Source organism: Ailuropoda melanoleuca, chromosome 3 (assembly GCF_002007445.2).
Source record: "Ailuropoda melanoleuca isolate Jingjing chromosome 3, ASM200744v2, whole genome shotgun sequence".
Classification (NCBI taxonomy): domain Eukaryota; kingdom Metazoa; phylum Chordata; class Mammalia; order Carnivora; family Ursidae; genus Ailuropoda; species Ailuropoda melanoleuca.
Window position 1 is genome coordinate 70,946,350 of NC_048220.1, and position 13,607 is coordinate 70,959,956.

The following is a 13,607-nucleotide window of genomic DNA, read 5'->3' on the forward strand; positions in this document are numbered from 1 at the left end:
GCAACTGATTTCTGTGCATTGATTTATATCCTGCCACTTTGCTGAATTCCTGTATGAGTTCTAGCAATTTTGGGGTGGAGTCTTTTGGGTTTTCTGCATAAAGTATCTGGTCATCTGTGAGGAGTGAGAGTCTGACTACTTCTTTGCTGATTTGGGTGCCTTTTATTTCTTTTTGTAGTCTGATTGCTGAGGCTAGGACTCCCAGTACTATGTTGAACAGCAGTGGTGAGAGGGGACATCCCTGCTGTGTTCCTGACCTTAGGGGGAAAGCTCTCAGAGTTTCCGCATTGAGAACGATATTCGCTGTGGGCTTTTCATGGATGGCTTTTATGACATTGAAATATGTTCCCTCTATCCCTACACTGTGAATAGTTTTAATCAAGAAAGGATGCTATACTTTGTCAATTGCTTTTTCTGCATCTATTGAGAGGATCATGTGGTTCTTGTCCTTTTTTTTTTTTTAATGTATAGTGTATCACATCGATTGGTAGATGTTGAGCCCCCCTTGCAGCCCAGGAATAAATCCCACTTGGTTGTGGTGAATAATCCTTTTAATGTACTGTTGGATCCTTTTGGCTAGTATCTGGGTGAGAATTTTTTGCATCCATGTTCATCAGGGATATTGATCTGTAATTCTTTGTGGTGGAATCTTTATCTGGTTTTGGGATCAAGGTAATGCTGGTCTCATAGCAAGAGTTTGGAAGTTTTCCTCCCATTTCTACTTCTTGAAACAGCTTCAGAAGAATAAGTATTAATTCTTCTTTAAATATTTAAATCCCCCTGAGAAACCATCCGGCCCTGGACACTTGTTAGGAGATTTTCAATGACTGCTTCAATTTCCCTGATGGTTATGGGTCTGTTAAAGTTTTCTATTTCTTTCTGTTTCAGTTTTGGTAGTTTATATGTCTCTAGGAATTGAAAGATTTGTTAGACCAAAAGGCAGTCAGGTCATCCAATCAGACAAGCTCATACTCTTGAGGTCTTGCACAATTGGCTTTCTGGATTGCAGATAATGACCAAGCCATATGGGCGCTCTTAACGTCTGGCTGACAGGTCCAGAAGAGTTCAGTAAGTTTGATTAATTGGGCCAAATCTTCCAGTGTCTGTTACTTAATTTGTCAAAATATCACTTCTTACTGGGAAATAATAAACTCATCAGGGTTTTATTTGTCTTAGAGTTCCCATGTCTTTGAGCAATGTTATGAACAGTGATGTATGATATCAAGATATGTCTCCCTTAGTTTTGTCCTGTGTTGGCTTCTCTATGAATGTAGTACATGTCTAGCCTTTGTATTACAGGTGATATATCACCAGCATTTTCAGTTGATTTTTAAATTTCATTTGTTTGACAGCAAATAGATGAAATTTAGTTAGGGATAAATGATGTGGAAGTTTAGTAAGTATCTCAACAAAGAAAGCCAACTAAGAATTTTTCTCTATAATAGATCAGAATTGTAATTTTAAAAAGTAGTGGAGAGGTTTGCTATAATGATAACTAATGAACGCTTACTAAATTGCTCAGTAAACATGTTTCAGCCATGTTAATTTGGTTTTTAATAGCATTTCTTTACAGATTATCCTGGTATAACTTAAAAATACTGACCTAAGGTTAAAGTCCTTTAAAATAATTTGCCCCCTATACCTTTTATTTAGGGAAGAACCCTATAGAAACTTCATCAATAATTGACACCTAATAATAAATTCTCATTGTTTGATAACAGTATTTCCTAGATTAACTGTCTTACTGCATCTATTCCAAGAGGCATGCTTTTTTTTCCCCTCACTTTAATATATTTGGAATTAGAGCGCATCCAATAAATGGTAGTATGTTGTGGCATAATTGGCAGTCTAGGATCGCATAAAATGCCAGCATATCTTAAAATGGATGTTGTCTTAATCAATGAAATATGTGATATCTGAGTTACCCTGGAAAGAAGAAGCAAATAGAAAAAAAAGATATGACAGAATAGAAACAATCTGAAGTTAAATACTTCATTAAAATCCTTATTCATTGGTGGCTTCTTTTATGTATTAAGGTAGCAGATGAAGGGATATAAAAGGTATATGACCCCATGCCTGATCTCAAAGGAATGAGATGTGTTTTGGCACAGTGAAGACGAAGCAATAATGAAACAAAACATGCATTGTCTAGCCGTCTTACAAATAGTACATATACAAATAATTTGTGTACACACTGTGTGGTTAGGTTAGCTGAGTCCTTTAGAATTTTTATCAGTATCATCATTATCATACCCAGCCCTCAGTGAATGCTTTTTCTAGACTGTACAGAAACGGTGTCTTCTAAGACCTAAATTATACAGGATCCTGAAGAAATGCTAGAATTGATCCAAGTTCTCGGTGTCAGGACAAAAAAGACATTCCAGATGGGAAAAGGGCTGTCAAAAAATGTTAGCCCATGATGGGAGAAAAGACTGACAGTGGCAGTAAGATGTAATTTTAGGGGGTTCAAGACTAATGCTGGGGGCCGTGGTGGTATGGTGGCCTAATAGGCTAATAGAAGATGGTAGAGAGAACTGTGTGCCAGAATGAAGAAGGCCCTGAGAAGCCATCAAGCACGTTTAAGGGAAGGGCCTCTCTTTAAACTCTGAAAAGCCTTCTCTTGTTTCTGCTATTTCCTGTAGTTTCTATTGTTTTCATTTGCTGCCAACCCTCAAAGTTGCTGTTCACTCCATGTCTTTATTTAATAAACTCTTCATGCCGTACAGTATGCCTCCCCTTGCACGCTCTTATACTGAGACTGCTCTCAAGTGTCTGCACATGAAATCTGTTTCACCTCAGCAGTGCCATGTCTGGTTCTATGGAAGACTGCCATTGTAAAGAGGAGAACTGAGGCCCAGAGGGTTTATATGACCCATCCAACGTTACTTAGCTCTCCATGTAGTATCTGATTCTGAAACCAGATCTGCTGACTCCTCTGGTTTTAGCACCAGAACCAGAGCTCCTTTATGTGCATTCCCATTGCTGCCTGCCGAGGACTATCGTGATCCCACTGGCATACAGATGCCTTGAGACACACCTGACCAGGGCATTCATTAAAATTTTCTGCCCTCTATTGTATCGCCTCATAGCTATAACCTAACATCAGAGTACAGGTAAGAGCTGGATGATAATAATAGGTAGATCTTATGTAACATGCTACAACAGGAAAACCAAAGACTAGAACTTCAAGTAATTTAATGACTTGAACCAGGGGAAGCAGTTGCCAAGGTTCTATATTACGATTCATGCTCATGATCACTAATACTGTTCACAGAAACTTTCAAATGATTTTCATCCATGTGTTATCTTTGCCTTTATAGTCTTAACCTACAAGACACAGATGAAGAATTTTATTAATAATTTGATATGGCAGGTTACTCTCTAGGAAAACTTGTTAATATTTGTAATGATCATATGTCATGCATACATTGTCTAAGCATGAAAAATTATGTTAACATTTAATTATCAGAAATCCTTAAATTGACAATGCCAAGGGTTCCTGTGAATCCAGTGGTTTTCCTTTCCATCCTCTAGTTCCCTTTTCATCCCTCAAGTGCTGGTGGGCACTATTGCTTCACGTGAGAGGACACTGGATAACAGAATTTTATTTTCAAACTCTTCCTCTGCAATTTCCCTAAATTTTAAGAGGGATAAACCCTACTTTAATTGGATTTATCAAAATTGGTAATGGATTGGCTACATCACCTTAAAGTGTGTGTCCAGATGCTCAAATGATGAAAGATTCTACTTTATCTCTTAGTCAAGTGATTATAGGTTCTGGTTTGTCTGGGATAGTCCAGATCTATATAGTTTTTCTGGAAGCCTGTTAAGCATTTGTCCTGGATGAAATTGTCTTACTTTAGATCATGGATTCTTTGATTACTCTATCTGGTCCCTGAATTGGTCTTACACATATTTTCCCTGTGGTGGTAAGATGGGCCTTAGCAATTCTAATCTTGAATTGCAGTGGCCAGCTTAGTCAACAGCCGAAACCCTTTTTCTTAGGTGGGTCGTGTGACTTCACTGAATGAATTATTTTGGCTAGCTAAAGGCTCCAACCAGGAGATCGTTTTTATTGTGGAGGGGTGGGGTGGGGGTGGGGGGATGGTTTCAGCTCTACCCAAATAGTAAAGACTGAGAAATAGGAAAGTGTCATCTTTCAAAACAAAATGTCTCTGTCAGTGGTACTTCCAGGTAAAAGGTAGAGTAGACACTGGGTAAGCAAAACTGTCCATGTTTATATATACATAATTTTAAAGTAGATCTCACTCCCTCCCCCATTTGGGTCCAGAATTACCTAAGACTTGTCCTTAGTATTTTTACCTAGTTTTCCTCTCTAGAGATGATTTGCTTCCTATTATATTTCTGACACTCCCTTATTGTCCTCCTCATGACCTTGCCCCTTCAGTCTTCCCCCTCTTCTCCATATGTCTACTATCAGTTATCTGCTTTCTCTGATACCTCTGCTTTTTTTCATTGTATGTTTAAATGAACAGAAAGTAGTTAATCACAATTTTATATTAAATCCCTAAATTTAACATTCTGTGTCTCAGATAGTTGTGGTATCTTCTCTGTCTTGGTTCAGTTTCTCAATTAGCTTGTGTACAATTGCTGACTCTTAAATGTTTTATTCAGCGAATTATCGACTCTGTCTAACCAATAATTGCTTGAAATTTTCGGCATTTCTCCCGAACTTGGCACCGTGGATTACTCCTCTACCGTGAAGGCCAGATTTAAATGCCCTGCTCCTTCATCTTTGTTTATTCTGAGTCCCAGGTGGGCTTCTGTTTCCTGGTCTGTCCCTTCATGTTGGGTCTTGGTTCTTTTGCCTTTTTATCTGTGTTTCACACTGGTTTTACATAATTTCATTCATTCTGTCTTTAGTTTTTATTTGCAAACTACTAAGCCTAGTTCAGATTTTATCTCATAGCCTCACAATAATAGACTCAATTGCTTGTTGAGAATATACTTTGACTCCCAAGTCATCATCTTCAGACTGAACTCATTATCTTCCCTCCTACATTGACTTGTCCTGATTTCTCTCTTACTGTGTACTTCAGTACTCAAGTGCAAAACTTAGAATGTGTGCTTGAAATCGCCTTTTTCTTATAGTCAATCAGGACTGCTGACTTTTACCCTTCAGTGGTTTTTTTTTTTTCAATTTTCCTGGCGTATTAGTAGTTGCTACTATTAGTTCTTTATCTTAGGGTTTCAAATCTTACAAGGTACTACAGTCATCTTTGCTTTGCAGTTATCTTTACTTCAAATCCATCTTCCACATGATAGCTGAATTTGTTGAAGGCACAAGCCTAAACATGCTGGTCCTACTTTACTTTGAAANGGTTTCAAATCTTACAAGGTACTACAGTCATCTTTGCTTTGCAGACTGAACTCATTATCTTCCCTCCTACATTGACTTGTCCTGATTTCTCTCTTACTGTGTACTTCAGTACTCAAGTGCAAAACTTAGAATGTGTGCTTGAAATCGCCTTTTTCTTATAGTCAATCAGGACTGCTGACTTTTACCCTTCAGTGTTTTTTTTTTTTTTTTTTTTCAATTTTCCTGGCATATTAGTAGTTGCTACTATTAGTTCTTTATCTTAGGGTTTCAAATCTTACAAGGTACTACAGTCATCTTTGCTTTGCAGTTATCTTTACTTCAAATCCATCTTCCACGTAATAGCTGAATTTGTTGAAGGCACAAGCCTAAACATGCTGGTCCTTCCTACTTTACTTTGAGCCCTTCAGAGGTTCCTCACTGACTGCCATGAAAAGTCCCAAGTCTTTAAGAAGGTTCCACTTGACCTGGCTTAAATACATACCACTCTTACTTTCTTGCTTTTTCACATGCTTATCCTTTGCTTTTACATGAAAAATAGGGGCAGTAATGTGAATAGAAAGATAAAGGCATTACCTGGGTGGGAAGGGAATGGGGGAGATACTTTCCTAGTCAACTATTTGTGACAGTTCCAAAACACATTATGGGTATGGTCTCTCATAATTTGATTACAAAAAAGAGAAAGGTTTGGAAAAGAGATACTGGGTAAGAATTGAAAGAGGAGTTGAGGTGTATTTAGAAATAAAGTATCAGAAGAGTCAGCATTCTGATGAGAGCATATCTTCTCTCATTGAATCAACTACTGAATATATTTCCTAGTAAGATGATAAGGAAATAATGTGTGGTTCATGGGGAAAATTAGTGAGTTTTTAAAAAGTTGAGTGGCAGGATTTTATAGTATGTCAGACCAAGATTAGTCCTCAGCTGGTGCCCATTTCAACTTAGTAATTTTATAATAAAACAAATTTAAGACTAGAGGAGGTTAAGATGGCGGAGGAGTAGGGGACCCCTTTTTCAGCCGGTCCCCTGAGTTGAGCTGGATAGGTACCAGACCAGCAGGAATATCCACGGAATCAGCCTGAGACGCAGGAAGATACATCTGGATCTCTACAAATGAACATCTCCAGCGCTGAGTATCGAGGTACGAAGCGGGGAGCCGTGAAACCGCGCACAGATATCGGAAGCTAAACAGAAGGGGGAGGGAGCCGCCGTGTCAGGGCGCCGGGAAGCGGTAGCCACCTACAAGGGGGAGCGGACAGACCGCGGACCCGCACGCTTGAGACAGCAGGCTGAGAAGGGAGCTCCGGGAGCGTACGCGAGAAGGCTGGCGGTTGGCGGGCCACCTGCACGGGGGAGCAGGCAGACTCGCGGACGGCACCCGCGAGACAACAGACTTAGAACGCGAACTCCAGGAGCGCGCGCAGGGCGGCTGGCGGGCCACCTGCACCGGGGAGCGGGCGGACCGCGGACCCGCACTCTGGAAACGGCAGACTGAGTCCGTGAGCCGGGAGCGTGCACCACCAAGCATCTCACGGAGCTCCGGAGCTCCGGTGTGCTCACTGGATCGAGGCTGAGACCGGGAGCTCCGGGAGCGTCCGCGGGGCGGCTGGCGGCTGGAGGGCCACCTGCACGGGGGAGCAGGCGGACTCGCGGTCAGCACCCGTGAGACACCAGACTGAGACGGGGAGCTCCGGGAGCCCGCGCGGGGCGGCTGGCGGCGGGCGGGGTTGGAAACACAAAGGACAGAGACGTGCCGGCCCTGGAAGTGAGGGCTGGGACGCCGGGTGTGGGGCGCACAGCCCGGGATGCTGCAGGGTTGAGCAGCACCAACAGAAACAGAGTTAAAGTGGCCAGAACATCAGTGGAGAACGATCCGCGATCCCTCTGTTCTGAGACAGAGGCTGAATTTCAGCCGCTGCTGCTCTCTCAGAAGAGGCATAGCAAACCGCCAGGGAAAGCCGCCAGAGAACAAAAGCCCGGAAATACCGGCTCACAGGGTGCCCATCCCCATCCCCCCTCGCAAGGGACACAGAGACTCTACCCAAACAGGGTTTTCTGAGTACCTGCAGGCAGGCCCCTCCCCCAGAAGGCAGGCTGAAAAATCAAGAAGCCCACAACCCGGAGCGCCTGAGTGGCGCAGTCACCAAGCACCTGTCTTCGGATTAGGGTGTGATCACAACGCTCCGTAAGGAGTCCTTCATCGGGCTTCTCCACCGGGAACCTGCTTCTTCCTCTCCCACTCCTCTGCTTGGGTTCCCTTTCTTGCTGACTGTCTCTCTCTCTCTCAAATAAATAAATAAACTCTTTAAGGAAGAAGCCCACATCCCTAAGATCTCTATAAAACAAGGGCGCACGGCCTGGGTCCCAGTCAACACTTGGGCTCTGGACAACCCTGCAATCTCTCTTCATCAGAATGACGAGAAGGAGAAGTCCCCCCCAGCAAAGAAAAGATAATGAGTCTGTGGCCTCTGCCACAGAATTGGCCTCGGCCACAGAATTAATACATATGGATGTATCCCAATTATCAGAAATGGAATTCAGAGCAACAATGGTCAAGATGATGAGTAAACTTGAAAAAAGCATCAGAGAAAGCGTTGCTGAGAATATAGAATCCCTAAGGGCAGAAATGAGAGCGAATCTGACAGAAATTAAAAATTCTATGAGCCAAATGCAGTCAAAACTAGAGGCTCTGACGGCCAGGGTCACCGAGGCAGAGGAACGCGTTAGCGAATTGGAGGATGGGTTAGTAGAAGAAAAAACGAAAATAGAAGCTGGTCTTAAAAAAATCCACGCCCACGAATGTAGATTACGGGAGATTACTGACTCTATGAAACGATCCAATGTCAGAATCATCGGCATCCCTGAAGGGGTGGAGAAAAACAGAGGTCTAGAAGAGATATTTGAACAAATTGTAGCTGAAAACTTCCCTAATCTAGCAAGGGAAACAAGCATTCGTGTCCAAGAGGCAGAGAGGACCCCATCCAAGCTCAACCAGGACAAACCTACGCCACGGCATGTCATAGTGCAATTCGCAAATATTAGATCCAAGGATACAGTATTGAAAGCGGCCAGGGCAAAGAAATTTCTCACGTACCAAGGCAAAGGTATCAGGATTACGTCAGACCTGTCTACAGAGACCTGGAATGAGAGAAAGGCTTGGGGGGGCATTTTTAAAGCTCTTTCAGAGAAAAACATGCAGCCAAGGATCCTTTATCCAGCAAAGCTGTCATTCAGAATTGATGGAGAAATAAAGACGTTCCAAAATCGCCAATCATTAACCAATTTCGTAACCACGAAACCAGCCCTACAGGAGATATTAAGGGGGGCTCTATAAAGGTAAAAAGGCCCCAAGAGTGATACAGAGCAGCAAGTCACAACCGATACAAAGACTTTAAAGAGAAATGGCATCATTAAAATCATATCTGTCAATAATCTCTATCAATCTAAATGGCTTAAACTCTCCCATAAAACGCCACAGGGTTGCAGATTGGATAAAAAGACATGACCCATCCATTTGCTGTCTACAAGAGACTCATTTTGAACCCAAAGATGCATTCAGACTTAGAGTAAGGGGATGGAGTACCATCTTCCACGCAAATGGACCTCAAAAGAAAGCTGGAGTAGCAATTCTCATATCAGATAGACTGGATTTTAAACTAGAGGCCATAGAGAGAGATACAGAAGGGCACTATATTATTCTTAAAGGAAGTATTCAACAAGTGGATATGACAATTATTAATATATATGCCCCCAACAGGGGAGCAGCAAGATACACAAGCCAACTCTTAACCAAAATAAAGAGACATATAGATAAGAACACAGTAATAGTAGGGGACCTCAACACCCCACTATCAGAAATAGACAGAACACCCTGGCAAAAACTAAGCAAAGAATCAAAGGCTTTGAATGCCATACTCGACGAGTTGGACCTCATAGATATATATAGAACACTACACCCCAGAACCAAAGAATACTCATTCTATTCAAATGCCCATGGAACATTCTCAAGAATAGATCATGCTCTGGGACACAAAACAGGTCTCAGCCAATACCAAAAGATTGAAATTATCCCCTGCATATTCTCAGACCACAACGCTCTGAAATTGGAACTCAACCACAAGGAAAAACCTGGAAGAAACTCAAACACTTGGAGGCTAAGAACCATCCTGCTCAAGAATGACTCGATAAACCAGGAAATCAAAAAACAAATTAAACAATTTATGGAGACCAACGAGAATGAATACACAACGGTCCAAAACCTATGGGATACTGCAAAGGCAGTCCTAAGGGGGAAATACATAGCCATCCAAGCCTCACTCAAAAGAATAGAAAAATCTAAAATGCAGTTTCTATATTCTCACCTCAAGAAACTGGAACAGCAACAGAGGGACAGGCCTAACCCACTGACAAGGAAGGAGTTGACCAAGATTAGAGCAGAAATCAATGAATTAGAAACCAGAAGCACAGTAGAGCAGATCAACAGGACTAGAAGCTGGTTCTTTGAGAGAATCCATAAAATTGATAGACCACTGGCAAAACTTGTCCAAAAACAAAGAGAAAGGACTGAGATTATTAAAATTATGACTGAAAAGGGAGAGGTCACGACCAGCACCATTGAAATTGCAAGGATTATTAGAAACTTTTATCAACAGCTATATGCCAAAAAACTAAACAATCTGGAAGAGATGGAGGCCTTCCTGGAAACCTATAAACTACCAAGACTGAAACAGGAAGAAATAGATTTCTTAAATAGGCCAATTAACTATGAAGAAATTGAGTCAGTGATAAACAACCTTCCAAATAATAAAACTCCAGGCCCAGACGGTTTTCCTGGGGAATTCTACCAAACATTCAAAGAAGAAATAATACCTATTCTCCTAAAGCTATTTCAAAAAATAGAAACAGAAGGAAAGCTACCAAACTCATTCTATGAGGCTAATATTACCTTGATCCCCAAACCAGGCAAAGACCCCCTCAAAAAGGAGAATTACAGACCGATTTCTCTAATGAATATGGATGCCAAAATCCTCAACAAGATCCTTGCTAATAGAATCCAACAGTACATTAAAAGGATTATCCATCATGACCAAGTGGGATTCATACCTGGGATGCAAGCATGGTTCAACACTCGCAAATCAATCAATGTGATACATCATATCAACAAGAAAAGACTCAAGAACCATATGATCCTCTCAATTGATGCAGAAAAAGCATTTGACAAAATACAGCATCCTTTCCTGATTAAAACCCTTCAGAGTGTAGGAATAGAGGGTACATTTCTCAATCTCATAAAAGCCATCTATGAAAAGCCTACTGCAAGCATTATTCTCAATGGGGAAAAGCTGGAAGCCTTTCCCTTAAGATCAGGAACACGACAAGGATGCCCACTCTCGCCACTATTATTCAACATAGTACTAGAAGTCCTTGCAACAGCAATCAGAAGACAAAAAGGGATCAAAGGTATCCAAATCGGCAAAGAAGAAGTCAAACTGTCTCTCTTTGCAGATGACATGATACTCTATATGGAAAACCCAAAGGAATCCACTCCCAAACTATTAGAAGTTATAGAACAATTCAGTAAGGTGGCAGGATACAAAATCAATGCCCAGAAATCAGTTGCATTTCTATACACGAATAACGAGACTGAAGAAAGAGAAATTAGGGAATCCATCCCATTTACAATAACACCAAAAACCATACGTTACCTTGGAATTAACTTAACCAGAGACGTAAAGGACCTATATCCTAGAAACTATAGATCACTTTTGAAAGATATTGAGGAAGACATAAAAAGATGGAAAAATATTCCATGCTCATGGATTGGAAGAATTAACATAGTTAAAATGTCCATACTACCCAGAGCAATCTACACTTTCAATGCTATCCCGATCAAAATACCGAGGACATTTTTCAAAGAACTGGAACAAATAGTCCTTAAATTTGTATGGAACCAGAAAAGGCCCCGAATCTCCAAGGAACTGTTGAAAAGGAAAAACAAAGCTGGGGGCATCACAATGCCGGATTTCGAGCTGTACTACAAAGCTGTGATCACAAAGACAGCATGGTACTGGCACAAAAACAGACACATCGACCAATGGAACAGAATAGAGAACCCAGAAATGGACCCTCGGCTCTTTGGGCAACTAATCTTTGATAAAGCAGGAAAAAACATCCGGTGGAAAAAAGACAGTCTCTTCAATAAATGGTGCTGGGAAAATTGGACAGCTACATGCAAAAGAATGAAACTTGACCACTCTCTCACACCATACACAAAAATAAACTCCAAATGGATGAAAGACCTCAATGTGAGACAGGAATCCATCAAAATTCTAGAGGAGAACATAGGCAACAACTTCTATGACATCGGCCAGAGCAACCTTTTTCACGACACATCGCCAAAGGCAAGAGAAATAAAAGATAAAATGAACTTATGGGACTTTATCAGGATAAAGAGCTTCTGCACAGCCAAGGAAACAGTCAAAAAAACTAAGAGACAGCCCACGGAATGGGAGAATATATTTGCAAAGGACACCACAGATAAAGGACTGGTATCCAAGATCTACAAAGAACTTCTCAAACTCAATACACGAGAAACAAATAAACAAATCATAAAATGGGCAGAAGATATGAACAGACACTTTTCCAATGAAGACATACAAATGGCTAACAGACACATGAAAAAATGTTCAAAATCATTAGCCATCAGGGAAATTCAAATCAAAACCACACTGAGATACCACCTTACGCCAGTTAGAATGGCAAAGATAGACAAGGCAAGAAACAACAATTGTTGGAGAGGATGTGGAGAAAGGGGATCCCTCCTACATTGTTGGTGGGAATGCAAGTTGGTACAGCCACTCTGGAAAACAGTGTGGAGGTCCCTTAAAAAGTTAAAAATTGAACTACCCTATGACCCAGCCATTGCACTACTGGGTGTTTACCCCAAAGATACAGACGTAGTAAAGAGAAGGGCCATATGCACCCCAATGTTCATAGCTGCATTGTCCACAATAGCCAAATCATGGAAGGAGCCGAGATGCCCTTCAACAGATGACTGGATTAAGAAGCTGTGGTCCATATATACAATGGAATATTACTCAGCTATCAGAAAGAACGAATTCTCAACATTTGCTGCAACATGGACGGCACTGGAGGAGATAATGCTAAGTGAAATAAGTCAAGCAGAGAAAGACAATTATCATATGATTTCTCTCATCTATGGAACATAAGAACTAGGATGATCGGTAGGGGAAGAAAGGGATAAAGAAAAGGGGGGTAATCAGAAGGGGGAATGAAACATGAGAGACTATGGACTATGAGAAACAAACTGAAGACTTCAGAGGGGAGGGGGTGGGGGAATGGGATAGACTGGTGATGGGTAGTAAGGAGGGCACGTATTGCATGGTGCACTGGGTGTTATACGCAACTAATGAAGCATCGAACTTTACATCGGAATCCGGGGATGTACTGTATGGTGATTAACATAATATAATAAAAAAATCATTAAAAAAAAACAAATTTAAGTATAAATATCTGTGCAGGTACCTGGTTTTCTACTTTCTATTCTAGTATTGCTAAAAGAACTTGAAGTAGGCAAAGAATTAAATGATTTCTGTACTGCTGTGTTGTCCTACCTCTCTCTGTTCTGTTCTTTTTTTTTTTCCTTAGTTAACAGCACTCTTAAGTTCACATGTTGATGAATGGATTCACAGTAACCAGACTTTGAAGAGACAGATTTGTAAACCAGAATTGAGCTTATGTATAAAGGAAGACCCGTCTAGCGCAATCTATAATGGATTCCAAGTGTCTTCTCAGCATGTCACTTTTTGACATCAATATATGTGAGAAACCCGATTTGTTAGTAATAGATGGCTTTGGCACACGTAGAACCAGCCAGAGCAAAGGAAAGTGGATGGATTTAAGGGACATCTCTTTAAAGTTGAGATAGAACCTTAAGGAATTATGTTTCCCCACAATAAGGATAGATGCAAGTAGTAATTAGTGCCTGCTATTCAGAGGCAGTGTCTCTGCTGACCAGGTCGTTTCCTGGCAGACACTGCTAAATTTCTTATACTCTATTCCCAGCATTCCTTTTGACTCTAAAGGATCTTATTTTCCCACATTTTACTCCAAAGACTGAGTCTAGGTAATACTAGGAAGTAGATATATTTTCTTCATGTGTTTTTGCATAATTTTTTCCTAATTCCATTATTATTTTTTTTATTTTATTTTTTGTCAAAATACAAAAAGGATGGGGCCTGGGTGGCTC